Raw genomic sequence first — 17,336 nt, forward strand, 5'->3', positions numbered from 1 at the left:
CAACGATTTTGGTGACCTCAGTAAAACTGAGGTCAACAGAGGGAGTGAAGGAATGAGGTCGAAATACAAAAAGTCCTGCCTCGTTACAAAAACAGATATGCTCAAACCTCATTGAATAAAGTACATAAGCAGACAAGTATATTCACATATTAAATAAATAAAAGAAACATTTGAAGCATATAATTATACCTACACACCAAATCAATAAAGAAGACATAACTAAACATTTTTGATAAGTGGTGATGAGAAAGGTTTTTATAACTTTATGATCTGATATATATATTTCTGAGGACTTTGAAATAACAAATGACTTTTGATATATTGCCTAAATAGCTTAATGACCCTTAAGGAACTGTGGAATGCATGCCTGATGTTTTTTCTCTGAATCATGGACACGGCCAGAGTCGTCTTGACCGTTCAGTACTTGATTGTATCTTATGTTTTGACTAATGCTAGACGCCAGTTTTTGATTACTACTGAACGCTCTGCACAGAGGGAAATAGTTTGCCTAACAAAGAAAAGATACGGTTGAATGCGGTACGACAGTGTATGTCCAAGATTGGAGAAGAATGTTCACAGGAAGGTCACGTGGAGATAAAACCAGTGGGTGCCAGAAGGAGCCACCCGAGAACTCGGCCAAAGATGATCGCCAAGGCCGAGAGACGGGATGGAAGACAACAGCCCCCTCCACACACACACACACACACACACACACCAACAGCCCCCCACCAACACACCGAATCGCCCATAACCAGCACCACTCCCATGGAAGCAGACTCTCCTTCGAACTTGCCCCACTCCGAAGACTCATCGCCCATCAATCCCAGCCCACAATGTGCTACTGAATATAAAACTGATCTAACAACCTTGGACTTTGCCTTTTCTGAATGGAGACTTTCCGCTCTTGAAGGGCCCAGCGCTGTATTGTACTTTCCTGAAAACAGAGCTTTTTGAACAATAATTGTGATTGAACTCAACCAATCTGTCTAAGTCTAATTTCTGCTTCAGTGTCTTTGCATTTTCCTAAATCTGAAGAAATCAAACGAGCACGCAGTGAGTAAATTGGATAACAGGTGATTGGCAAAGGCTTTTGCCGTGAGGCGCAGATAACGCGCTCCCTAAATTGTGGACAAAATCCAACAGTATGTATGTTATATGTTATGTGTTATGTGAGTGAGCTGTATAGGATTATATTGATAGATGTTTCTTTTATTTAGCCTATTATTATTAATATACTTATACCAGTGATGAGCCCAATCCAATATATTATGTCATATGTCATCTGATGGCGCCGCGGATGGCCGCCACGGTGAGTCGCTCTCTGTTTCTTTGTCTTATTTTGTGTGTTTTCTGTGTCTTCTGCTGTCCATCCCGGATCACTTTTACGAGAGAAGCACTGTTAAACATTGGTCAGTCTTCTTCTGGTATTTTCTCTCCTGTTCTCTCTGATTCAGACTGTTTGTGGGAGATTTTAGCCAGAGCGGCGGTGCTATACAAGCTAGCGCGACGGCGGCGACGCGGAAAACGAGCCAAAGCCCTCGTAAAGCTGAGGCAGAGAGGGTTCCGTTCTGCCCTACCGTCAATTCATCTGGCGAATGTCCGCTCCCTGGCGAACAAGATGGACGAACTGCTGCTCCTCACTTCAAGGAACACGGACTTCAGCAGATCCGCCGCGCTGTGTTTTGTTGAGACGTGGCTTAGCGAACGAACCCCCCACCACGCCATGGAGTTAGCTGGGTTTCGGCTAACGCGTGCAGATCGCAGCGCGGAGCTCTCCGGAAAATCAAAGGGAGGTGGTCTCTGTTTCTACATTAATGAACGTTGGTGTACCGATGTCATGGTGTTGAAAGAGTTTTGCAGCACTCTCCTAGAAACACTTTTATAAACTGCCGGCCGTTCTATTCACCACGGGAGTTCTCCTCGATCGTCATGGCGGCTGTTTACATTCCACCACACGCACGTGCGAGTGAAGCCACGCAGATGCTGGCTGACCAGGTGACAGACATGGAGAAACTTCTACCAAATTCACTAATCATTGTTCTGGGTGATCTTAACAGGGCGAACTCGCACACGAACTCCCCAGATACAGACAGCACATAACGTGTCCCACCAGAGGGGCACAAACACTGGACCACTGCTACACCGTAATTAGGATGCATACCACTCTGTGGCTCGTGCAGCTTTAGGACTCTCGGACCACTGTCTAGTTCATCTGATCCCGGCCTACAGACAGAAACTAAAAACTTCTAAGCCTGTGGTGAGGACTGTAAGGAAGTGGACAGTGGAGTCAAGGCAGGACCTCCAAGCCTGCTTTGACTGCACTGATTGGAGAGTTTTTGAAGCTGCAACTTCAGACCTGCATGAACTCACTGACACTGTCACATCATACATCAGTTTTTGTGAGGATCTGTGTGTGCGCAGACTAAGACCTTCTACACGTACAACAACGACAAACCTTGGTTTACACCGAACAGTGTGGAAAGGTCTGCAGAGCATCACGGGCTTCAAGAAACGAACCCCCCGTCCTGTGGAGAGCCCAAGGCTCGCTAACCAGCTAAACAGGTTCTACTGCAGGTTTGATCGGTCCTCCCACACAACGGGACCTCCTGCAGCACAATCTACATACTCACCTCCCCCCACAACTGCTCTGTCCACACCTCCATCACCGTGGTCACCGACTCTCTCTCTTGCAGAGGTCGCGCCCGCACTCCAGAGCCGCGAGGAGGAAGTGCGCCAGATGTTCCGGAGACAAAAGATCAGGAAGGCACCGGGCCCAGACGGCGTGTCACCTTCCTGCTTGAAAGTCTGCGCTGAGCAGCTGGCGCTCACCTTTGCACGGATCTTCAACCAATCCCTGGAGCTGTGTGAGGTGCCCTCGTGCTTCAAGAGCTCCACCATCGTTCCAGTGGCCAAGAAGCCCGCCATCACAGGTCTGAATGACTCGCAATAGACATGTTGCACTGACATCTGTGGTCATGAAATCTTTCGAGAGGTTAGTGCTGAACCACCTGAAGGATGTCACGGGCCCCCTGCTGGACCCCCTCCAGTTTGCCTACCGGGCAAACAGGTCGGTGGATGATGCGGTCAACATGGGACTGCACTACATCCTGCAACACCTGGACACCCCAGGAAAGTACGCCAGGATCCTGTTTGTGGACTTCAGCTCGGCGTTCAACACCATCGCTCCTGACATCCTCCAACAGAAGCTCATCCAGCTCGCGGTGCCTGCCTCCACCTGTCAGTGGATCACCAGCTTCCTGACCAACATGAGACAGCGTGTGAGGCTGGGGAGCATCACATCTGACACCCTGACCACCAATACCGGAGCCCCTCAGGGGTGCGTCCTCTCCCCACTGCTCTTCTCCCTCTACACCAACGATTTCTCCGCAAATTACTCTTCTGTGACGCTCCTGAAGTATGCAGACGACACCACTCTCATCGGACTGATCCGGAACGGTGATGAGACTGCGTACAGACAGGAGGTGGAGCAGCTGGTCCACTGGTGCAGCCAAAACCACCTGGACCTGAACCCGCTCAAGACCGTGGAGATGACAGTGGACTTCAGGTGAGGCCCTTCACCACTTTCACCCCTCACTATCCGCAGTAATACTATTCTCTCATCAGACACCTTCAAGTTCCTGGGAACCACAATCTCGGGACCTGAAATGGACCGACTCTGTCCGGAAGAAGGCCCAGCAGAGGCTGTACTTCCTGAGACAGCTCAAGAAGTTCAACCTGCCGCGGGAGCTGCTGAAGACTGCCATCATCCAGTCTGTCCTCTGCACCTCCATCACTGTCTGGTTTGGATCGGCCTCCAAACAAGACAAGCACAGACTGCAACGGACAATAAGGACTGCAGAAAAGATAATTGGAGTCAACGTCCCATCTATCCAAGACTTTAAAGGGAAATGTGCTTTCAGGAGTTTGCAAACATATTTTAAGGTTGTGTTAAACTTATAATCATATTAATATCTAGTATTGGAGTGCTCGTGTGGATTGGTGGGTGGCGAAGAATGTGCAGGCAAACTGCATGAACTTGTTTTCGTTGAAGTGTTGTGGATATGCCCAGACAGGGAGTACCGGACGAGAACACCTCAAGGTCGTTGAGAAACGAGAACAACAGCACGTCTATGTGGCCGGGCTCCGCGGGGAAATCCAACCACCTGACCTCAGCGATAACACCGACACGGGGAGGAGATGGCCATCGACCAATCATCTCACAATATTTTGCATGCTTTAATATTCATATTGTGTTTCTTTAAAACTGGGAATGTGTCGTCTTTTGGTGGTCACAAAAACGCACGCGTTTTAGTGTGATGGACCCGGGACCCAGGCCTGTATTAGTGCGCTTTGTCAGGAATAAACAATTGGTAAATTTGGTCTGATTGATCTACTGGTCTTCTCTTTGACAGAACAAACTCGCAAAATTGTTAAGTGCGCCAGTGTGTGGATTAGGACATAGCAATTTGTGTGTTAAGTGTTGATCACAATTTGGAGTCAGATCAATAACTAAAATCCGTAACCTAACAATTTACTGTTGTTTATTTTCTTATTTATTTAAGTAAAGAAGTTTTTTTATGTGCTTGTACAAATTTGTTAAACTTGATTTCTTTTCTACCAATATCACATGTAGGTTTTTTTACACATGTAAAAAAGCCGTTTGGAGCTCCTCTTCCTCTCTGCCATCATGCAGCCACCACGACTCAGAGTCATCAGCGCTGCTGAACGAGAGCGCGCGCGGAGGGGGGCGGGGAATTAACAAATAGAGCACGAGAGAGCAGTGTGGGGCTCAGACACGCCAGACAGTGAAGGAGGAACGTTGTTGCGCGAGCAGTATGATTTAACGGGGGTGGTGTACTGAATTTGGAGAAAATAAACTGAAACTAAAGTATCGAGCTCATCACGCAAGTATTGATCAATACCAATACCAACGTTGGTATTGATACTATACTATACGAGCGTCATGTGTGAAGGGACACGGCGACGGATGTAATTGGGAGAGAATTGCCATTTTTAAAAATATTTTTCCAAATAAATTCTTACTTATTTTTGCGGGCTCGACTGGGAAAACATGTCACGTGACCGGGACGAGCGTCTTGACCAGAATGAGTTGATCGTCGATTAAAACTCGTCGGGGGGTTGGGGACCCCTTTCATATACTACACATTGAAACAATACTTTAGCGACTGTATTTGCTATAAACAAAATAAAAAAAAACTGGGTCACGTAAATCGGCGGATGACGTTGCTGCTAATGATTTTCAACATCCACGAGGTGTCAGTGCTGAGCGACACAATCAACAGATAGGGAATGTATTTGCAATAATTTAATAAACCGGGTCACCTAAATCCACGGATGACTTCGCTGGTAATTAGTTTATGCATCCACTAGGTGTCAGTGTTGAACGACAGAATCAACAGCTAGGGAACTTATTTGCAATAGAAATTTAATAAACTGGGTCACCTAAATACGCGGATGACTTTGCTGGTAATAATTTTCAACATCTACCAGGTGCTGAGCGACAGAATCAACAGATAGGGAATGTAAAGCTTATCACCCAACATGTTGCACATTTAGCACATTTAGGAAAGACCGAGTTACTTTTTCTGGTTTTGTTGTAGCTTATGTGGTTATCAAGCCAACGCATGAAAGAAAAACTAAATACGGCCGAATAAATTGACACCCGTAAGGCGGCGGGCCCTGACAACATCCCGGGTCGAGCGCTGAAGGACTGAGCTGGGGAGCTGTCGGGTGTCTTCACGGACATCTTTAACGTTTCCCTGCAGCAGGCCATCGTCCCCTCGTGTTTCAAGGCTGCCACCATCGTTCCTGTGCCGAAGAAACCTGCACCGTCCTGCTTCAATGACTACCGCCCTGTGGCACTGACGCCCATCATCATGAAGTGCTTTGAGCGGCTGGTCATGGAGCACATCAAGTCCGTTCTCCCCCCCACCATTGACCCTTTCCAGTTTGCGTACCGTGCCAAGCGGTCCTCTGAGGATGCCATCTGCTCTGCCCTCCACTCGGCCCTCACCCACCTGGAGAGAAAGGACTCATATGTGAGGTTGCTGTTTGTGGACTTCAGCTCTGCCTTCAACACCATTGTGCCGCAACGACTCATCTGCAAACTCGACGAGCTGGGCCTCAGTACCTCCCTCTGCAACTGGCTACTGGACTTCCTCTGTCAGAGGCCTCAGGTGGTGCGTGTTGTCGACAAAATCTCCGCCAGCATCACGCTGAGCACGGGGGCCCCCCAGGGCTGCGTGCTCAGTCCATTGCTCTTCACCCTGATGACGCATTACTGCACTGCGACCTACAGCAACAACCGCATAGTGAAGTTTGCTGACGACACGACTCTGGTGGGTCTCATCACGAAGGGCGACGAGACTCGGTACAGGTCGGAAATGGACCTTCTGACCACGTGGTGCAGGGACAACAACCTCCTGCTGAACGTCAATAAGACCAAGGAAATCATTGTTGACTTCCGGAAGGGTCACACAACACACCTGCCGCTGATCATCGACGGTGCTGTGGTGGAGAGGGTGAGCTGCACCAAGTTCCTGGGGGTGCACATCAGTGAGGACCTCTCCTGGTCCGCAAACACCTCGTCACTGGCAAAGAAAGCTCAGCGCCGCCTGTACTTCCTGCGGAAGCTCAGGCGTGCATGTGCTCCTCAGGCAGTCCTGTCTACATTCTACCGTGGCACCATTGAGAGCGTCTTCACCAGTTGCATCGCTGTCTGGGGTGGTAACTGCACTGAACAGAACTTGAAGGCCCTGCAGCGCATAGTGAATACGGCTGGTAAGATTATTGGTGCTTCACTCCCCTCCCTGAAGGACATTTACACCTCCCATCTCGCCCGCAAGACAACCTCGATTGCCAGAGATGTGAGTCACCCGGCTCACTCTTTGTTTGACCTTCTGCCCTCTGGGAAGAGGTACAGGAGCCTGCGCTCCCGCACCACCAGACTCGCCAACAGCTTCTTTCTGTTAGGGCCCTGAACTCGCTACCCCCTTCTGCGTAGCGTGCGGCACTGTTGCGCTATTTTCGGGAATGTCTGCTGTACGCACACTTGCTCCTTTTTTTTCTGCTCCTCTTATTTATTTATTTATTGTTGTGTTATTTATTCATTATTTATTCAGCACGCTTTTGTTATACGTACTTGTTTACTTGTTTGTCTGTTGTGAGCCATGTCTTGTCACCGTGGGATGGGGGGAACGAAATTTCGATTTCTTTGTGTGTCTTTAGCATGTGGAGAAATTGACAATAAAGCTGACTTTGACTTTGACTTTGAAATGGTATTTTGGTGTCGGAATTGTCAATAACAATTTATCACAATTAAAAAAAAATATTGTTGGAAAAATATGGGGGAAAAAATGAAAGCATCTATTGAATTGATACAACTCTATCCATCCATCCATCCATCCATCCATCCATCCATCCATCCATCCATCCATCCATCCATCCATCCATCTTCTTCCGCTTATCCGGGATCGGGTCACGGGGGCATTAGCTTTAGGAGGGACTCCCAGACTTCCCTCTCCCCAGCCACTTCATCCAGCTCATCCCGGGGATCCCAAGGCGTTCCCAGACCAGCTGAGAGACATAGTCTCTTCAGCGCGTCCTGGGTCGTCCCCGGTGTCTCCTACCGGTCGGACATGCCCGGAACACCTCCCCAGGGAGGCGTCCAGGAGGCTTCCTGATGAGATGCCCGAGCCACCTCATCTGGCTCCTCTCAACGTGGACGAGCAGCGGCTCTACTCCGAGTCTCTCCCGGATGACCGAGCTTCTCACCTTATCTCTAAGGGAGAGCCCGGACACCCTGCGGAGTATACTCATTTCAGCTGCTTGTACCCTGGATCTCGTTCTTTGGGTCACGACATTGATACTAATACATAACTAATTACTAGAACTAATACATTTAATATAATGACGCAACACACAATTTATACACGGACAACTAAATATAACTAAGTGGTGAAATATATGATCATAATTTAGATTAAATTAATTTAATTCAATGAAAAAAAATTAAACAATGACTATTTTGTGCATTTAACTTTAAACTTTAATAATAGAACATTTTAAACAGAACAATAAACAAGTAACAAGAAATACAAACAATAGAACAAAAAATAAAACAAAATTACCACAAAAACCCCCTCTGGGGGAAAATTAGGGCCGTCGGGGAATCTTTGGTTTCACGTAGTCAATGGAACCCTTTTGGTGGCATTTGTGGCGTCCATGAGCTCCACTTGCTCTCTTTTTATTTTAAAGGCCACAACATGAAACGCCTCTTCTTCCAGTTTCTGCGTAAAGAAGTGTCATGATAATTTATTAAGTGTTTAAAACACCACGAGAAAACATGATGGATGGATGGATGGATGGATGGATGGATGGATGGATGGATGGATGGATGGATGGATGGATGGATGGATGGATGGATGGATGGATGGATGGATGGATGGATGGATGGATGGGTAAGTAAGTAGGTAGGTAGGTCAGACAGACAGACAGACAGACAGACAGACAGACAGACAGACAGACAGATAGATAGATAGATAGATAGATAGATAGATAGATAGATAGATAGATAGATAGATAGATAGATAGATAGATAGATAGATAAGATGGATTGATCGATCGATAAATTAAAACCTAAAACAGTTTGATTAATTTAATGACCATAATGTCAACCACAATGATTTTATACAGTTAAGGAAGCAAGTGAAATTGTATGTCTTCCTGATAGGGCTGTATCTGAGACAAAATCTTATAAAGTTGATGATCCAGATTTTGAGAAAACTCCTAAAACAGAATCTGACTTCAGCCTTGATGATGATGAGCCACTGATAGCAGTGCATCCCAAGTAAATAACAGTATTGATTCAATTTAGAATACCTTCGTTTATACACATAGGAAAAAACTGCTTGCTTTTGGTACCTTTATCACAGTATTTTCTGTGGAGTGGAGCTCCACGCCTCCAGAACAGGATGTCTTCAGGTGCGTCATGGACAGCCGCTGTCCGACTGTTACCTGGAAAAGGTTGGTCTCTCGCCACCTGACCACCTTTATTTCCCTTTGATCCTATAATGAAAATGTCAAATTAGTACTAGCTGTTGAAATGTAGATCTAGACTACAATTACTAAGGCAACAAAGCTAGAGACATACTCAAGAAACTGGTGTCAAATTTCTGTCCTACAAAACCAGTGTCTTGCATGTTTAGACGTCTCCCTCCTCTAATATACATGATTGTATGCAAACTGCATGGGTGATATTAGAGGAGTGAGCTATCTAAAGCTTGGAAGGGATCAGGCCTTGATGCCCTAAGGCAGGGGTCCTTATATTTCTGACACGTAACGGGTCCGTGGTGCAAAAGAGGTTGGGGACCACTGCCCTAAGCGACCTCACTCAAGTAAAATGTGAGTGTGTGTGATATATCTATATTTAGACACACACACACGCACACAATGTTAGAGGGAGAAATTGTTTACTTTTTTTAAACAAAAGATGCCCAATAGGACCGAAACCCCACGTGTCAGCACCATCTTGATGGCGGATCTAAAACAGAAAGAGATTAATAAACATCAATACTTCATGAAAGAGAGGTAGCGAAAAGAGAGAGATTGATTTTACAGTAGAGACAATGCCGTCTGTCGTAAACAGGACATGGCGGATGTCCTTCAAGGCTTTGTCAATGCTTGGAGGGTACAGCAGAGCTGTCCCCTTCACCTCCAAATCTGGCGTCACCTCCATCCCTCCAGCCACGTAAATGGTGGTGTTGTGCCGGGAGAAGAGGACCCCTTCTTCTCTTCCCCGGCCACAATTAATAAAGCGAAAAGTACTTCCGACAGAGATGAAATTCTCAAACAGAACAAATTTGCACAGATGGTGGCCATCACAGAAGGCCACCACTGTGTCATAGTGGGAGGCCCCAGCCTCCACCGTGCCATCCTCTTTTAGGACCCATCTTGTATATTTCGTCATGGTTTTTAAGGCCACCACTTTGGCCGTGAGCGCCGCCGGCAATTGATGGAGCGTCCAGAGGTTTTCCACTTTGAAAATAAAAATAATAACTGGTCAGCAGAGATATAATTATTATAGCACTTATATATGGTTTAATTAGTCTACATAATGACAGAAATTGATTTCATAAAATAGCTGTCAAACTTGGATCAAGGAGAGGACTCGGATGCAGAGTGACAACAAAAAAGGAATTTATTCTAACAGGCTGGAGTCAGCAAAAAAACAAGAGGGAAAACGAGGTGGCAAAAAACAAAAACTGAAATACACAGAGCTTAGGCTTGATGACAAAGGTTTCTTCAATAACTAGGTTCTCAAAAAGGACTCTTTAACTGACGATCGCTGGTGCTCTGGACGGGACAAGACACACTGGCACAAGACAAGGGGAAGACTCTGACTAAATACACAGAGAAGGGTAAGGGCACAGGTGCAGACAATTGGGATTAAGGAAGGCAAGCAGACTGACGCACAGAGGAAGGACCCACGAACTGAAACGAGAGGAGAGTTACTTATCAAAATAAAACAGGAAGTGACAATACGACAAAAAAGACAAAACAACAAGGACCTACAAAACATAACGGCATGAGACATACCTCTGGCCGCATAATTCCCGAGTGACTTCTTCGAAGGGCTTCAAAATGTCACAGGCCTGCTTTATTCCCTCCCATTCCTCTGGTGTTAGGATTGATAATTTTGGATTTGCAAGTGCTAAAGTTGTAATTATTGCATCTTTGTTCACAAGAGTACTTTGGATCATGTAGAACAGGGGTGCTCAATACGTCGATCGCGATCGACCAGTCGATCGCCAAGCTACTACTGATCGATCGCATGACGTTTAAAAAAAAAGAAAAATGCTGTATGCTAGAATCCAGCCCATCGCTTGATTGACATACAGGTAGGCCTGTCGGGAGGCAATCACAGTGAACCGCACATGAGCAATAGACAGTGACTACAACCCCTCACCGCAGCATGTTTAACGGCCACGCACACACAAACCGCCAACGTTTATAAGCTTATCAACGCACGCACTCGCTTTTTTTCTTTTCTCCCAGCCGGTGTTACATGTCAACTTGCTCCCATGTTATCTTGCTCCCCGTCTCGAGTTACGACTGTTAGGGTAAAGCGAGTTGCGCAGTTTTGTGTTTCGCGAAAGAATTTCATTGTACGAAGAAAAGTGCTTTCCTTTTGTACACATGACAATAAACACTTTGAATCTTGCAGATTTGTCACAAGCGACGTCGAACTTGCCTGATTGCAAACTGTTCAAATTCTCAATAAAAACGTTGAACGAAATGTCTCGTTTACATTTTGGACTGGCTGCAAGAAATAGCAAACACTAAAAAAAAAAATGAAAAAATAGAACAGTTATAAGCGGGATTTGAACCCGTGACGCAAAGAAATAAAGCACAGCTCACTTGCCACCGCCTAAACCGCTGTGCTATCGTACACGCACTGCAACAGGAACAAATTATCTTAAATATAGCCAAAACTAAATTACTCGGCGAGGGTACGTGTTGATGTGATGCCTTGTGTCTACCCGCCCATGTTAACTGGCTCCTCGGAACCAACTTGACATGGTCGCGTTCCCAGGCTCCACACCAAACTCGCAGCAGGGAATCATGCATTTATGACATGATCAACTTTCTAGACACATAAGGAATGGGTTCAAGCACTAAAGCAGTGGTGTTATATTGATCGGCTTTGTGTATTAATAGGAGTGTGGAGAGAACAGAATTTCACAAATGGTTGTCTGTCATGCGATGCGACGCGTGGTGGGTGAGCGGTGTGATATACAAAGGTTTACCGCTGAAAAGATGGTACACTTGCACAGCCCCCCAACCAAGGATGATTTACTGTTCTGCTAAGTTTAATATCAGAGCACTCTTTGCACAATGTTGACATTCAAAAGTCTTTAGAGGCATTTGAACACACGCGCGCCCAATGTTCAAGTTTGTTTGCACCACCATGTCAGGGATGATGTCATTGCATGGATTTTGAAATAGTAGTGTAAGGACCGTTAAAATGTGATGAATAATTAGAGACAAACAACTGAAAAGTCAATAAAGGTGAATTTTACTTGTGTAACACAAACATAATGTAATACAATACAACATAAATTAGACTCGCACGAGGAAGCTGTCTCCCTTGACCAATTGCTCATGATGGAGAACTCCGAATGGAATACAACTTAACAGATCAGGTAAACATCTTTATTTAAGTAGCTTGGTGAGGAAGGCAATACGTAACTTTCAATAAAAAGAAAAAAAAAAGAAAAAAAAAGAAAAAAAAAGGCCAAATACACAAAGGGCAACAGTAATCCTTCTCCACATTTGGTTCACCCACACATTTTGAATGGTACCACATGCAGCAAAAGGAGCACTCTATTTGTGGGGCACAAAAGGAGAATATACATTCTAACAAAGTGTAAAGCTCATCTGGACGTTGTCAGGTCATACCCAATCGACTACTTCTTCCAAATCTTCCGCCCCACACACTCTACAAATATTTGACAATTCATCTGCAAAATATAATATGTACATACTTCATATCAAATAATCCCAGGTTGTTGTTTTGTGGAGGGGATCTATACAAAATACGCAATTCCTTGCAGAAAAGGGAACAACCATTTTCCCTTCACACACTTAGTTTGAATGATCAAGTTTGTTTGCCCCACTGCTTCAGGTATTCTGAGAGGGGAATTCACAGGGGCCAATTAAAAACATTAAAAATGCTACCAGGTGTCTCGTTAGATTGCTAGGTTGGGGAGATAGTTACATTTATTTTTCACACCTGTGTATTACTAGTTTATAAAAAGGCCCCAAAAATCATAAAAAAAAATTCAGTCAGTTTAGGAGACAGAGACACAAAGACATATAGAGACAAACAAACAGGTAGTGTTATGGCTACTCAAGCAAGGGTGTTAATGCTACCCCTGGTAATTTGGATGTAGTTATTCAAAGACAAAATGATATAGCAGAACTCATTGTCTCACAGCAAAATGTATCTAAATTACCTGTGAAAGAAACACATGTTTTTGATGGTTATCCATTGGCATATCAGTCGTTTATTCATGCATTTGAACACTTAATTGAAGATAAAACTAAAAATGATCAAAACAGACTATACTATCTCGAACAGTTCACTTCTGGTTTGCCTAGAGATCTGGTTCGCAGCTGTTTGCACAAGGGAGGAGGCAGGGGCTATAAGGAAGCAAGAGACCTGTTAAAAGAGAACTTTGGGAATGAAGTAAAGATTTCTGCTGCTTACCTGGAGAAAGCTTTGAATTGGAGAGCGATTAAAGCTGAGGATGGGAAAATGATGCACGCATATTCAATGTATTTAAGAGGATGCTGTAATGGAATGCAAGACTTACAGTATTTAGAGGAACTTGAGATCCCAACAAATCTAAGATTAATCGCATCCAAACTGCCCTACAAGCTCAGGGAAAAATGGCGGGCCACAGCCTATGAGACACAGCAGAGAACTGGAAGTAGAATCAGATTCCATTACCTTGTGGATTTTGTGGAAAAACATGCTAAGATGCCTTTGGATCCCTTATTTGGAGACATTCAAGACCAAAACCCCACAAAAAGGCCCATTCCGAGATTCCAACCAAAATCAATCAGAGGTAAAAACAGCAGTTTTGCTACTTCAGTGGCAGTGAACACACAAACAGGAAACACTGTAAGGCAATCAGCTCGTCCACCAGTAACCCCTCAAACCTCACCCAGTTCTAACATCTCTTCCTGTGGATTCTGCAAAGGAAGAGATGCTCTGATTGATTGCTCATTTTTCAAAGCAGAGGCACATGAAAACAAGGTTGAATTCCTAAGAAGTCATGGACATTGTTTTGGTTGCCTGTTGAAAGGTCATTCAAGCAAAAATTGTAAAAGGAGATTAATGTGCTATGTCTGTCAAATGAAGCATCCTACTGTTCTCCATATTAACAATGCAATAATTCCCAAACAGACTAATCAAACAACAATCGCCACTGCTGAGACAGAAGAGACCCCCATAAGCAGCGCTCTTGTTTCAGCAGGCAATGCAACCGGGGCCGGGAGAGAGCCAGCACTGGCAATTCTTCCTGTCAGGGTTAAGGTGGCAAAAGGGGACAGGTATATTCAAACCTATGCCTTCCTTGATCCCGGCAGCGCAGCAACATTTTGCACAGAAAAATTAATGAACCAGCTAAAAGCAAAAGGACGCAAAACAGAAATACTTTTGCGAACAATGGGGCAGGAAAGGCCGGCAGGGACCTATGAGGACAGACGACTGGAGGTGGGGGACTTGGAGGGCTGCACATATCTCGACCTGCCAAACGTTTACACACAAAGTAATATCCCTGTCTCAAAGGAAAACATTATGACACAAGCTGACATGAAGAGATGGCCATATCTCACTGGCATCCAGTTAAAGGAGATCGAGGCGGATATTGACCTCCTCATTGGAATTAATGTTCCTCAAGCAATGGAGCCGTGGAACATAATAAACCGTCATGACAACTGACCCTATGCAGTTCATACCTGACTAGGATGGGTGGTAACTGGACCACTCAATGTTGACAGTGTTGCAGAATCTGGGCCCATTGCAGTGTCAAGTAATAGAATATCTGTTGTTGAGTTCAATGATTTACTCATAAGACAATATAACCAGGATTTCTCTGAAAACATGTATGAGGAGAAAAATTAGATGGCAGTTGAGGATTAACGTTTCATGGAGATTGCATCCAGCTCAGCATTCCTTAAAGATGGCCATTATCATCTACCACTGCCTTTCAGGGATAAAGCCAAGGTCATGCCTGATAACTATCATGTGGTAAAAGAACGCACACTGCACCTTGTGAAAAGGTTCAAGAAAAATAGAACATATTCAGAAGAATACACCTCTTTTATGGAGGACATTCTCCAAAAAGATTATGCAGAAAAAGTTCCACCTCAGCAGCTTCACAGAATGGATGGGCATGTGTGGTACATCCCACATCATGGTGTTTACCGTAAACAAAAGCTCAAGCTGAGAGTGGTGTTTGACTGTACATCCTCCTTTCAAGGAAAATCTCTGAATAAGGAGCTTCTCCAAGGTCCAGACTTAACAAACACCCTCATTGGAGTGCTATTAAGATTTTGACAAGAACAAATAGCAGTTATGGCAGACATTGAGGCAATGTTTTATCAAGTGCATGTTGAAGAAAAGGACAGAGACTTCCTTAGGTTTTTGTGGTGGCCAGAGGGTGATATCAGCAAACCACTTTGTATTTACAGGATGAAAGTTAATCTCTTTGGCGCTGTATCATCCCCGAGCATTGCCAATTTTGCCCTGCATCAAACTGCTGATGACAATCAGAACCACTACTCTGATGAAGTGATGAAAACAATCAAAACTAACTTTTATGTAGATGATTGTCTTCGATCTGTGGCCACAACTGACCAAGCCATCAAGCTTGTCAAAGATCTAACTGAAGCCTGCAGCCAGGGAGGTTTCACATTGACAAAATGGGGCAGCAATAACCATAAAGTGTTAACAAGCATTCCTGTACACCACAGAGCAAAAGCAATCAAGGAACTGGACATTGATAGAATAAAGCTGACAGAACAAATCTCAAGCTACTCTTTTATTTTTGTGGTGACAATTTCTGGAATGCAAGAGTAGCCATAACACTGAGAGTCCTGAACCAAATGAGATACAAACGCTTGCAAATCCTGTTTCAGGGCCGCAGCAGGCACTTGGCATCTGCATCTTAAATTGAAGTTGAGGATTCTGGGTAGTGTGGCCGAGCGCTTTACAGCACTGGATTAAGGCTCCGGTCTCTCATGAGGAGACCGGTGAAAGAAGGCACACATATGTGTGTGCAGGATACGTTTCCAACTGAGAAGCCCAGAAGTGCTCCAAGTGACCATCGGCAAACGCCATTTGGATTCCACAATTGTTTCTCAGTTCGATGAGCTCTTCCTTGATGTTGCTATCATCATCAACATCTTCCATATTCTGCTTAAAAGGGTGCCGGATCCAGTCGTCACAGGGTTGTAGCTCTCCACACGAGAAGTAGTCATCAAATGAGGTGCACAGTATCTGCAGATGCTCAACAATTTTTGAAACGAAATCTGGATGTAGGGAAGCATCCTCTGTGACTGTTTCTTCAAGGGAAGGAACATTTGTCAAGTTCCCTTTCTTTACACGCCTAATCCACAAAACAATTTTGTCTTTGAATGTCGCCAACTTCTCACTTGCAATCAAAATGTTCATCCCTCTTCCTTGTAGTGAGCGATTTATCTCATTGAGTGCTGTGAACACATCAGCCAAATAGGCAAGCATTTGAACAAATTCAGAATCGTCAAAATATCCAGTCAGTTCTTGTCCCAGTCCGTGGAGAAACTGCTGAATTTCTTCTCGCAATTCAAACATACGAGATAGCACACGCCCACGTGTCGGTATTGTACAACAGCACAGTGTGTTCCTGACCCACTTCCTCACAAAATGACTGAAACAGTCGATGATTCAGAGCACGACCACAAATCATATTCACAATCTTCACACAAATCTTCAAAGTCTTTTTCAGGTCTGGGGTCAATGTTTTTGCTGCAAGAGCCTGCCGATGAAGAAAGCAGTGGGTAATCTTCAGGTCAGGAATTTCTTTTCTCATCAATGCAGCAAACCCTGAACAATTGCCCAGCATGGCTGGTGCACCATCAGTGCATATCGAACCAATCCTGTCAAGATGAAGTTGGTATCTTGTGGAGAATTCTTTTATCATCTAGGGCTTTCGATGTTGTCTTCAGACAGAAGAGAAAACCTTCTTCCACTTCATTGTTCTTAACGTACCGGACTAATACCAATAGCTGACAACAATTTGACACATCTGTTGACTCATCCACTTGTAGGCTAATCTTTACTGGACTGGCCTTGATGTCAACATCAACTTGCTCCAGGATATCATCACTCATGTCGATGATTCGGTTACGGATTACATCATTTGATAAGGCACTTGTTGCAGTTTTCTCGCAGCTTCCTGACAGAACAGTCTTTGCTATTTCAAGGGCACACGACTTGATCAATTCCTCGGCAATTGTATGGGGCTTCTTTGACTTAGCAACCAGGTATGCAACTTGATAAGAAGCGTGTAGTAAAGGTTTCGCTGTTGGTGGATTTTCACCAGTCAAAGTCAAAGTCAAAGTCAGCTTTATTGTCAATTTCTCCACATGCCAAAGACACACAAAGAAACCGAAATTTCGTTCCCCCCTATCCCACGGTGACAAGACATGGCTCACAACAGACAAACAAGTAACAAGTATAACAGTGTGCAGTGTGTCAGCAAAGT

General features: G+C 44.8%; 1 long non-coding RNA gene across 2 annotated transcripts; it reads right to left on the bottom strand.

Moving 5' to 3' along the window:
- Positions 1 to 8,045: 8,045 nt before the first annotated feature.
- LOC137841066 (uncharacterized) lies at positions 8,046 to 14,152 on the bottom strand. Of its 2 annotated transcripts, XR_011088414.1 has the most exons (4): positions 10,618 to 14,152; positions 9,496 to 10,056; positions 8,944 to 9,087; positions 8,046 to 8,309 (listed from the first exon to the last, which is right to left on the bottom strand). It is a non-coding gene; the product is annotated as an uncharacterized lncRNA (long non-coding RNA). The 2 variants fall into 2 exon arrangements; XR_011088413.1 differs by lacking the exon at positions 10,618 to 14,152 and having other exon boundaries at positions 9,496 to 10,232.
- Between the last annotated feature and the right edge of the window lie 3,184 nt (positions 14,153 to 17,336).

This window comes from Syngnathus scovelli, chromosome 16 (assembly GCF_024217435.2).
Source record: "Syngnathus scovelli strain Florida chromosome 16, RoL_Ssco_1.2, whole genome shotgun sequence".
NCBI lineage: Eukaryota > Metazoa > Chordata > Actinopteri > Syngnathiformes > Syngnathidae > Syngnathus > Syngnathus scovelli.